Source organism: Lynx rufus, unplaced genomic scaffold, assembly GCF_022079265.1.
Source record: "Lynx rufus isolate CCGP_SWC_20201006 ecotype Redwood Valley unplaced genomic scaffold, mLynRuf1.p SCAF_6, whole genome shotgun sequence".
NCBI lineage: Eukaryota > Metazoa > Chordata > Mammalia > Carnivora > Felidae > Lynx > Lynx rufus.
This window is the reverse complement of record NW_025814878.1, coordinates 69,164,605-69,175,868: the sequence shown is the minus strand read 5'-3', so window position 1 is coordinate 69,175,868 and position 11,264 is coordinate 69,164,605. Positions and strand designations below refer to the sequence as shown.

Here is an 11,264-nt window from a genome sequence, read left to right as displayed (position 1 = left end):
GTGCTTGCTTCAGCAGCACATATATTAAACTGGAAAGATACAGGGGAGATTAGCACGGCCCCAGCACAAGGATGACCTGCAAATGTGTGAAGCTCCCATATTAAAAAAAATTTTTTTAATTAAAAAAATTAAAAATTAAAAATTAATTATTTATGTGCCTCATGAGTGTCTTTTTATCCATGAAGTAGTGAAAGGGTTAATTTCACTACAGTTAATGAAATACAGGCATATAGGCATGCCTGTTTGAATTTTTTGTCATCCAAAATTCTTCCACTTAGTGCCACACTGTTTAGAAAAAAATCATATTTTCTTTTTTCTACATTTTCTAAACTTCTTTCAATTGCCATATATTACTGTGCTAATGGAGAGGGGATCCCAGAATTAACACAGGAAAAATCCACAATACACCATCATTCTTTCCACAGAACCATAAAAACCTAGAACCAAAAGAGACTGGAAGTCATTCAATTCCATCTTCCTAGTAATCAAGAAATTTTTTGGAAAAAAAAGTGGAGCTTTTTTTCCTTAAAATAGATTTTTTCCTTAAAAAGTGGATTTTTCCTTAAAAAATAATTTTTGCCTTAAAAAAAAGAAAGTATTTTGCAACATCCATGACATCTTATCTTTATGGTAATTAAAGAGTTGATGTGATAAAATTAATTCCTGCTTTGCAAAGACACTGCTAAAAGAATGAAAAGAAAATCTACAGACTGGGAGAAAATCTTTGCAAAGCACGTTATTTGTTAAAGGACTAATATCCAAAGTATGCAAAGAACTCTGGAGTGCCTGGCTGGCTCAGTCAGTGGAGCATGTGACTCTTGATCTCAGGGCTGTGAGTTAGAGCCCCAGACTAGGTGTAGAGATTACTTTAAAAAAATTAAAAATCTTAAAAACATATGTGAAAAGAATATTTAAAACTCAACAATAAGAAAGCAAAGAACTCTATTAAAAGATGAACAAAAGTTCTGAATAAATACCTCACCAAAGAAGCTATACAGATGGCAATTAAACATATGAAAAGATGCTCAACACCACATATCATTAGGGAGTTGCAAATTAAAATAGGGAAATACTACCACACACCTATTAGAGCCAAAATCCAAAATACCGACACTAAATGCTGGCAAGGATGTAGAGCAACAGGAACTTTCAATCATTGCTAGTGAGAATGCAAAATGGTATAGCCACTTTGGAAGACAGTTTGGCAGTTTCTTACAAAATTAAACATACTCTTGCTATATGATTCAGCAGTTGCATTCCTTGGTATTTACTCAAATGAATTGAAAACTTAAGTCCACACCAAAACCAAAAATGTACTGGGTGTTTACAGCAACTTTATTTATAATTGGCAATCTTGAAAGGAACTGAGATGCCCTTCAATAGGTGAATGGATAAACATACTTTGGTATTCATATAATGGAATATTATTCTGTGCTATAAAGAAATAAGCTATGAAGCCATGAAAAGACACAGAGGAATCTTAAATACATTTTGTTAAGTGAAAGAAACCAATCTGAAAGGGCTGCAAACTGTATGATTTCAACTGTATGACATTCCAGAAAATGCAAAGCTATAGAAAAAGGTCAATGGTTGTCAGGAGTTGAGAGGGAGGGAAGGATAGATAAATGGGTAGAACACAGGGAATTTTTAGGGCAGTGAAATGACACTATTATGATACTATAATGGTGAATACATGTCATTATACATTTGTCAAAACTCATAGAATGAACTACCTAAAGAATGAACACTAATGTAAACTGTGGACTTTAGTTAATAATAATGTATCAATATTCACTTGTCAGTTGTAACAAACATACCAACTAACACACAATGTTAATAATAGGGGACACTAGGGTAGAGGAGGCCTGGGGAAAGGAGTATATGGAAACTATATTTTCTGCTCAGTTTTCTTAAACCTAAAAATGCTCTTTAAAAAAATCTATTAATTTAAAAAATGATAATGTATTTAAAAAATTTTTTTCCATGTTTATTTATTTTTGAGAGAGATACAGAGTGTTAGCAGGGGAAGGGCAGAGAGAGAGGAAGACATAGAATCTGAAGCAGGCTCCAGGCTCTGAGCTGTCAGCACAGAGCCCGACAAGGGGCTCAGACTTACAAGCTGTGAGATGATGATCTGAGTCGAACTTGGCCACTTACCTGACTGAGCCACCTAGGCGCCCCCCAAATGCTAATGTTTTAAATATATTTGAAATGGTAGACATTCCTTCCATTGCTTTTTAAAAATCTTAAAAAAAATCTTTTTAGGAAGAGAGAGAATGAGAATAGGGGAGAAGGGGTGAAAGAGAGAGAGAGAGAGAGAGAGAGAGAGAGAGGGAATCCTAAAAAGGCTCCATGCTTAGCGCCCAACACAGGGCTCAATCTCACGACCTGGGATCATGACCTGAGCTGAAACAAAGAGTTGGACACTCAACTAACTGAGTCACCAAGGTGCCCCTCTTTCTATTGCTTTTAGTTTCCTTTTCTTTTTTTCTTGTTCTTAAATTTGAAGTCCAATCTCAGGGGCACTTGGCTGGCTCAGTTGGAAGAACATGCAACACTTGATCTCAGGGGTGTGAGTTCGAGCCCCACATTGGGTATAGATATTACATAAACAAACAAACAAACAAACTTTAAAGAAAAAAAGAGCCCAGTGTCATTTTGGCTGTTTGCATTTAACTTGTACAATGAAAGGTGACTGATTAAACTATAAGAAGTCACAAACTTTATACAGGTAACTACAAAAAGAACAAGGATTATGTAAACATAAACCATAATGGTTTTATCAAAATATTCCCATTCTATTCTGAATGGACTCCCAGAATACAAGCAATCTTTGGTGGCTCAGATTTTCATGATGAATTATGGCACAAAAGAGGAAAATATAGTAATAATCTTATACTGAACATGTCCATCATGGTATGTCTGAAAGCTCTTTCCAAGGGTAACTTTGCCCAAAGTCCCTGCTAAGGGAGCAATCTAGGCTGTCAGAGTTTTACTCTGTATTACCACTCATCCTTGCCTTGCCACAGTTTATTAAACCAGCATCAGGCACCAGACCATTTCTAGAGAAAAACCAAAGATAGAGTCAGTATCTTGAGGAGGAAGTTAGAGCTGAACTATAGGAGATCATGTCAAACTAAAATTATAAGGAAACAGAAACCATAAATAAGCAGAAGGTAGGAGGAATCCACTTACTACATTCATCATTCCACGAACACATTTTGAGCACCAATTATGTGCCAGGCACTAAATTAAGCACTAGGAGAATAAAGCAGAAATATACCTCTTGCCTTCATGGAAATCACAGCTAAGTGAGAAAAATACAGAATAAATAAGGAAACAAAATATTTATAAAATATGATAAATGCAAAGAAGAAATTAACATAATATAGTGTTACAGAATGACAGGAAGGAGGACCTACTTAGGCTGGTCAAGGAAGGCCTTTCAGAGGAAGTGACGTATAAACCAAGATCTGAAAGAGTAAACCAAGGGAAGTGAGGAATAAAAGGGAGCTGGAAGAATATTTCAATGAATAGCATGTGCGAAAACTCTGAGAGAAGAAAGAGCTTGGTCTTTCCTGAAAGGAAGCCAGTGTGGCCAAGCATATTTGGTAAAGAAGATAATGGCTCAAGATGAATTTTGAGAAGTTGATAGGAGCAGAGCTAAATTATGCAGGACTATGTAAGTGCAATGGGACACCATTAAATTTTTTCACATGTTTAGGAACAAAATAGATATTGGGGGATGATGATAGAGGTGGAACCAGCTAAGGATGAAGTTACTTGGACGAAGGTATTGCAGAAGAAGTAGAAAGAGGTGGGACATATTCAACAGTGTATTTTGAACCTAGTTTGCCAAGGACCAAGTAGTGGACTGAAAGTAGGGAGTTAAGGGGAAAATTGATGGATGTTGATGCCATTTCCTGAGTTGAGGAATTCTGAGAGAATAAGATTTCAGGAGAGTATCAGTTAAGAATCAACCAGGGAAGCAGAAGCACTATGAGTATTATGGAGTAAAGAGTTTATTATAGGAATAAGAATTAATATGATGGGAGAAGAATAGGAAGCAATGGTTCAAAAGGGAAAGTTGGAGGATGAGGGCTGAATCACTAACCAGCCCTCCTGAAGCCTGGGTGAATAAGGGAGACATTGAAGGGGAATATAGGAAGCTGGGCACATCCAGTTGCTGGAGTGGGGTCATGAAGGAGAACTAGTGGAGAGCTATAGGGAAGGATGTTCTGTGGCCTGTGGCAGGCCTGGAGTCACTGTTGGTTAGTAGGATTAACAGTTGGGAAAAAGAGTTGGATGTAGACCAGGGGAGGCAGAGACTAAACTGAAACCAAACAGAACCTTTGCATCTGTTTTTCACTACATTTAACAAAATTCACACATTGCATTTTATTGCTTTTTTATTTCTTTCAACTAAAATTTTTTTAAGTAATCTACCCCAAGATCAAGAGTCACATGTTCTACTGACTGAGCCAGCCAAGTGCCCCTCTTTTGTTTCTTTTCACCTAGAAGAAAACTGTCCAATACCATAGCTACTAGCCGCATGTGACTATTCAACTTAATTAACATTGAATAAAATCCAAAGTTCAGTTCCTGAGTCACACTAGCCTCCTATCAAGTGCTCAATAGCTACCTGTGGCTGGTGACTATGATATTGGGTAGCACTGATACAGAGCATTTCCATCACTGCAGAAAGTTCTATCAGACAGCACTAATCTATGAGCAATCACTCGCATTTTCAATTATCTTGTTATAAGAGTATTTATTTTCTTTTAATGTTTATTTATTTTTGAGAGAGAGAGAGAAAGCAAGTGGGGGAAGGGCAGAGAGAGAATGGGACAGAGGATCTGAAGCAAGGTCTGCGCTGACAGCAAAGAGCCTGATGTGGAGCTTGATCTCATGAACTGTGAGATCATGACCTGAGCTGAAATCAAGAGTTGGATACTTAACCAACTGAGCCACCCAGGTGCCCTTGCCTTTGTTTGTTTGTTTGCTTTTTAAATGTTTATTTATTTTTGAGAGAGACAGAGACAGAGAGAATGCGGGAGGGGCAGAGTGAGAGGGAGACAGAAGATCTAAAGTGGGCTCTGTGCTGACACACAGTCTGTGCCACCCAGGTGCCCCTGTTTTGGTTTTTAAGATGGCAGAAGCATATTTACATACCTGTGGATAGAATTCAGTAGAAAGAAAAAGATGGAGGATACAGGAGAGAGAAGAGTTAACAAAGGAGTAAGGTTTTTGAGAAAACAAGAGTGAAAACAGTAGATATAAATAGTAGAAAGGGAGGGATTAGGCCAATGGGAAGCAGGAGGAAAAGAGACCAAAAATTCAGAGATGGACAAAAGATACTCTGAGAAAGAAAGACCATACACAGCAAGAGAGAAGACACAGAGTTGTCAGTCCCTTGAGCCTCCTGGGTCCTGTTGTCTCCCCAGGTCCAATTCTTGTGAGTGCTGACTGGACAATCAGTCTATCACTGAGTCTCAGATTCTTCAGTTCCACCCCGTGCCCCCAATGCTCATTCCCCTCCCATGTATCCTTCATGTAACAATCTATTTGGCTAAACTGAGTTCCTTGATCAAGCACAAAAGGGCCCTATTTGAATACTATCTAAGATTTAACACTTCATATGAATCCGTTGCATTACTTTGTCTATTTCTTCATCATAGCTGGTAAAATATGACATAATTTACTAGTTGTTTTTCTCCTTGTCTATGCATAGTGATTAGTGAAGTGGTAGAAAGGCCAGCAAGAAAAGTGTGAGGAAATATGGAATGCCTGGGTGGGTCAGTCCGTTGAGCATCTGACTGAATTTCAGCTCAGATCATGATCTCATGGTTTGTGAGTTGGAGCCCTGAGTCCAGCTCTGCGCTAATAGTGTGGGGCCTGCGTGGGATTCTCTCTCTCCCTCTCTCTCAAAATAAATAAATAAACATTAAAATAAAAAAGAAGCATGAGGAAATAAAAGTCCTAGGTAACTGGGTCACAGAATCTTCCAATAAGAGAAAGATCATCATATAGTTTATCAGACTACTAACTTGTATATCTTCAGTTTTGTTTGCATTTTAAATATATTTATTATTTTTTTCTTATAAAAAATAATATATGCTCTTAATGAGAATTCAAGCGTTAAATAAATACATAAAATAGAACTAAAAATGTCCTAGAACCTCATTTTCAGGGACAATTACTGTATAAAAATACAATTTTCTGATTTTTATCTCTCCAGATACTAATATTATATTCATATATTTGACAATAATTGTCTCATACCATATATGTGTGTGTGTATATATATATATATATAAAACTGATATAAAGTGCTTTTTTCACTTAATATGTGTATTTTACCTACTTTTCACATCATCACTAATTATTGCAATATTATACTCTTACAATAATAAATATACTATTTTTTTTTATTTAAAAAAATTTTTTTTCAACGTTTTTATTTATTTTTGGGACAGAGAGAGACAGAGCATGAACGGGGGAGGGGCAGAGAGAGGGAGACACAGAATCGGAAACAGGCTCCAGGCTCTGAGCCATCAGCCCAGAGCCTGACGCGGGGCTCGAACTCACGGACCGCGAGATCGTGACCTGGCTGAAGTCGGACGCTTAACGGACTGCGCCACCCAGGTGCCCCATAAATATACTATTATACTTCAGCTGACTGATAGGATTTCCATATATAAAGCATATGGTTTTTTCCTACAGGAACCTCTAAAATGCTTGTCCTATAAACAAATATTAAAAACATATCCAAATGACCCTTGTACACATTACTGATGTACCAAATCTGATTAAAAATCATAGTAATATACATGACCGCATGGTCATTAGTTTCACACAAGTTCAGAGCTGCCTTGAATTTTTTTGAAGTCAGCATTTGACAATTTAGTCTTCCACAGGCTAAAGGTCAAATGTAATAGTGTAACAGCAGATTTTAGCCTCATTCCAAAGCCAAAGCCAAATTTCAGTGTAATATTCATAGCAAAATGTGTAGGCTGCAGCCAAAGCTTCACTTATAGGCAAATTTATGATGTTACGTATTTCCACTGTGGGAAAATACAGAACGATAATAAATGAACTAAGCATAACATTCCAATCAGAAATAGAGAACTATGGGGGCACCTAGGTGGCTCAGTTGGTTAAGCATCTCACTCTTGATTTTGGCTCAGGTCACAATCTTACGGTTCATGAGATTGAGCCCCACGTCCAGCTCCATTCTGGCAGCAAGAGCCTGCTTCGTTGGGATTCTTTCTCTCTCTCTCTCTCTCTCTCTCTCTCTCTCTCTCTGCCCCTCCCCTGCTTGCTCTCTCTTGCTGGTGTGCTCTCTCTCAAAATAAATAAAATAAAATAAGAAATAAAGAACTATAAAATAACATAAGGTAAATTTAAAAAGGAAAAATGAGGGTGATGGGCACTGAGGAGGGCACCTATTGGGATGAGCACTGGGTGTTGTATGGAAACCAATTTGACAATAAATTTCATATTAAAAAAAATAAATACATAAATAAAAATTAAAAAAATAAAAAGTAAAAATGAGGAAAAACAGAAAAAAATCATTGAAAAATAGGAGAAGAATGTAATTCATTTATATACCCCAAAACTATTTTTCCTTCTAAAGAACCAGTAATACAGACTAAAGTCAGGCAGCTTAATTGAGGAAAGAGGGTAAAAACACAATTCAGAAAATTAAGAATGATAATACAATTACATTTACAAGATTTTGTTTTTAATCATGAATACTTTATGTACTACTCCATAATGCTGCGCTGTAAGTCTGGAAATTTGATAAAATTGAACATTTCCTAGGAAAATGTGTTATCAAATAAGTGAAGAAGAAGACAGAAAAGAATTAAAAACTAAGGGAAGGGTGCCTGGGTGGCTCAGTCAGTTGATTCCTGCTCAGGTCATGATTGCACAGTGGACAGATTGAGTCCTGCATCAGGCTCCATGGTGGGCATGGAGCCTGCATGGGATTCTCTCTTTCTCCCCTCCCTGCCTTTCAAGTGTGCATTTGCTCTCTTTCTCAAAACAAATAAACATTAAAAAAAATACAACAGGAGAAATTAAAAAGATAAAGAATTAATTCCTCAAAGGGTTTTGGGCTTAGATAGTTTGAAGAGTGGATTCTTTCATGAAAAATACAATTATACATTATAGAAATGGTTACATAGAATGGAAAAAGAAAGTCTCTTAGTTCATTTTATAAAATCAGCATAAACTTTGATTTAAAACCTGACAAAGCACACACACACAAATTCAGAACAATTTCCACCATTAAAGAAATGTAAAAATCCTAAATAAAACAAGTACTTGCAAGTTAAATTCTCCAATTGGTTAGAAACATGGTCAAGTTTATCCTCAAACACCTGATCTAATACATCACATCAAGAGGTCAAATAGATCATTGCGACAGATGCCTAAAATGCATATGAAGGGGCACCTGGGTGGCTCAGTTGGTTGAGCATCCAACTTTGGCTCTGGTCGTGATCTCACGGTTTGTAAGTTTGAGCCCTGCATTGGGCTCCATTGCTTCGGATCCTGTCCCCCTTTTTCTGCCCCCCCTCTCAAAATAAATTAACATTTAAAAAAGCCATATGATAAAAATAAAACCTACTTTCGAGTTTTGTTTTGTTTTGTTTGAGCGAGAAAGAGAGAGAGCATGAGCAGGGGAGGAGAAGAGAGAGAGGGGGACAGAATCCCAAGCAGGCTCCACAAAGTCAGTGTGCAGAGCCCCATGTGGGGCTGGAATTGTCCAAACTGTGAGATCATGACCTGAGCTGAAATCAAGAGTTGGAGGCTTAACTTACTGAGCCACCCAGGTGCCCCTGAGTCTTTTTAAAAAGTAATCTCTATACCCAGGGTGGGGTTCAGAGTCACAACCCCAAGATCAATAGTTGCACACTCTACCAACTGAGCCAGCCAGGAGCCCCCTATATTTGAGTTTTATTTTTTATTTTTAAATTCTTTTTTTAAAATTTGCTTTAATGTTTATTTTTGAGAGAGAGAGAGAAAGAGAGAGAGAGAGAGAGAGAGGGACAGAGCATGAGTGGGGAGGGGGGCAGAGAGAGAGGGAGACACAGAAACTGAAGCAGGCTCCAGGCTCTGAGCTGTAAGCACAGAGCCTGATGCAGAGTTTGAACTCACAAGTTGTGAGATCATGACCTGAGCCGAAGTCAGACACTTAACCAACTGAGCCACCCAGATGCTCCTTAAATTCTTTTTAAAGTTTGTTTATTTGAGAGAGAGAGAGAGAGAGGGAGGGAGAGAGATGGACCGTGCACAGGGGAGGGACAGACAAGGGAGACAGAGAATCCCAACGGGACTCCACTCTGACAGCATAGAGCCTGATGTGGGGCTCGAACTTATGAACTAGGAGATCATGATCTGAGCCAGTCAGATGCTTAACAAAGTGGGCGCCTTTTGAGTTTTAATAATAATAAACCAGAAAGTGAATAAAAATTCCTTAAGATAATAAAAAATACTTTCATGAAATATAAGAAATATCACAGTTAACACTGAAATACTAGTGTTTCTGTTAAAGTACAGAATACAAAGGGGATCCTGCCCTTACCAGTATTTAACAAGTTTAGGAGGGTTGCCTTGGTGGCTCAGTCGGTTGAGCGTGACTCTTGATCTCAGCTCAGGTCATGATCTCAAGGTTGGTGGGTTTGAGCCCCACATCGGATTTTGTGCTGACAGCCTGCTTGCAGTTCTCTCTCTCCTCTCTCTCTGTCCCTCTCCCTGCTTGTGTGTGCACTTTCAATTTCTCTCTCAAAATAAATAAAGAAAAATTAAAGAAAAAAACAAGTTCTGGAAATTCTAGCAATAAAGTGAGATGTGAAACAAACAAGAAGCATAACTGTAGAAAAGAGAAAATACATACATTATTATTTACATATAAGGTTGTGTACATCTATAACTAAAAGATCAATACAGCAGCCAGATAAGAAAGCCATCACCAATTCTATTAGATTTCCTATATGCCAGCAATACCTGGTAATAAAAATATGGTGGGAAAGACTTCAGATTCACAATAATAAAACTTTACACATGTGTGTGTATTCACACACACATACACAAACATATATAAAATGCATATAAAAAAATAAAACATATAAAAACATATAAACATCCCTTTAAAAACATATAAACACCCCTTTAAAAACATATAAACATCCCTTTAAAGGGATTGTGAAGATCATATATCAGGAAAATTATAAAACTTACATTCAGTGCTCTAAAAATAAGACTTGTATGAATGGAGAGATATAGAGATATATATTCTAAATGAGGTCAACTGTTGTAAAAATTATCAATAGTTCCTAAATAGATTTGGGACAATAAGCCTCTGGAAATGAAGTTAATATATGTCGAGGATTTTAAAAGGAGTATGTTATTTAATCCAGTAATAATTTTGCTTCTAGGGCTTTATCTGAAGAAAATAATCACAGACCTTGAAAAAGATTTAAGTACAATGAGATGCATATATAATAGTGTAATATATTTTACTTAGAAAATAGAAAATATGTGGGGCACCTGGCTGGCTTAGTCAGTAGAGCATCTGATTTTTTTTTCAAAAAAATTTTTTTTAAATGTTTATTTATTTTTGAGAGAGAGACAGATTATGAACGGGAAAGGGGCAGAGAGAGAGAGAGAGACAGGAATTGGAAACAGGCTCCAGGCTCTGAGCTGTCAGTACAGAGCCCAATGCGGGGCTCGAACTCACAAACCTCGAGATCATGACCTGAGCCGAAGCCAGACGCTTAACCACCTGAGCCACCCAGGCGCCCCTCAAAATTTTTTATTAAAAATTTTTTTAATGTTTATTTTATTTTATTTATTTTATTTTTTTTTAACATTTATTCATTTTTGAGACAGAGAGAGACAGAGCATGAACGGGGGAGGGTCAGAGAGAGAGGGAGACAGAATCTGAAACAGGCTCCAGGCTCTGAGCTGTCAGCACAGAGCCCGACGCGGGGCTCGAACTCACAGACCGCGAGATCATGACCTGAGCCGAAGTCGGATGTCCAACCGACTGAGCCACCCAGGCGCCCCTGTTTATTTTATTTTTGAGAGAGAGAGACAGAGCGTGAGCAGGAGAGGGGCAGACACAGAATCTGAAGCAGGCTCCGGTCTGTCAGCACTGGGCCCAACGTGGGGCTCGAACCCATGAACTGTGAGATCATGACCCAAGCCGAAGTTGGACGCTTAACTGACTGAGCCATGCAGGCACCCCTCAAATTTTT

At 37.8% G+C, this 11,264-nt stretch overlaps 1 pseudogene; it reads left to right on the top strand.

The window, feature by feature from the left end:
• LOC124529474 (uncharacterized) lies at positions 1–115 on the top strand (annotated as a pseudogene).
• Positions 116–11,264: the final 11,149 nt, after the last annotated feature.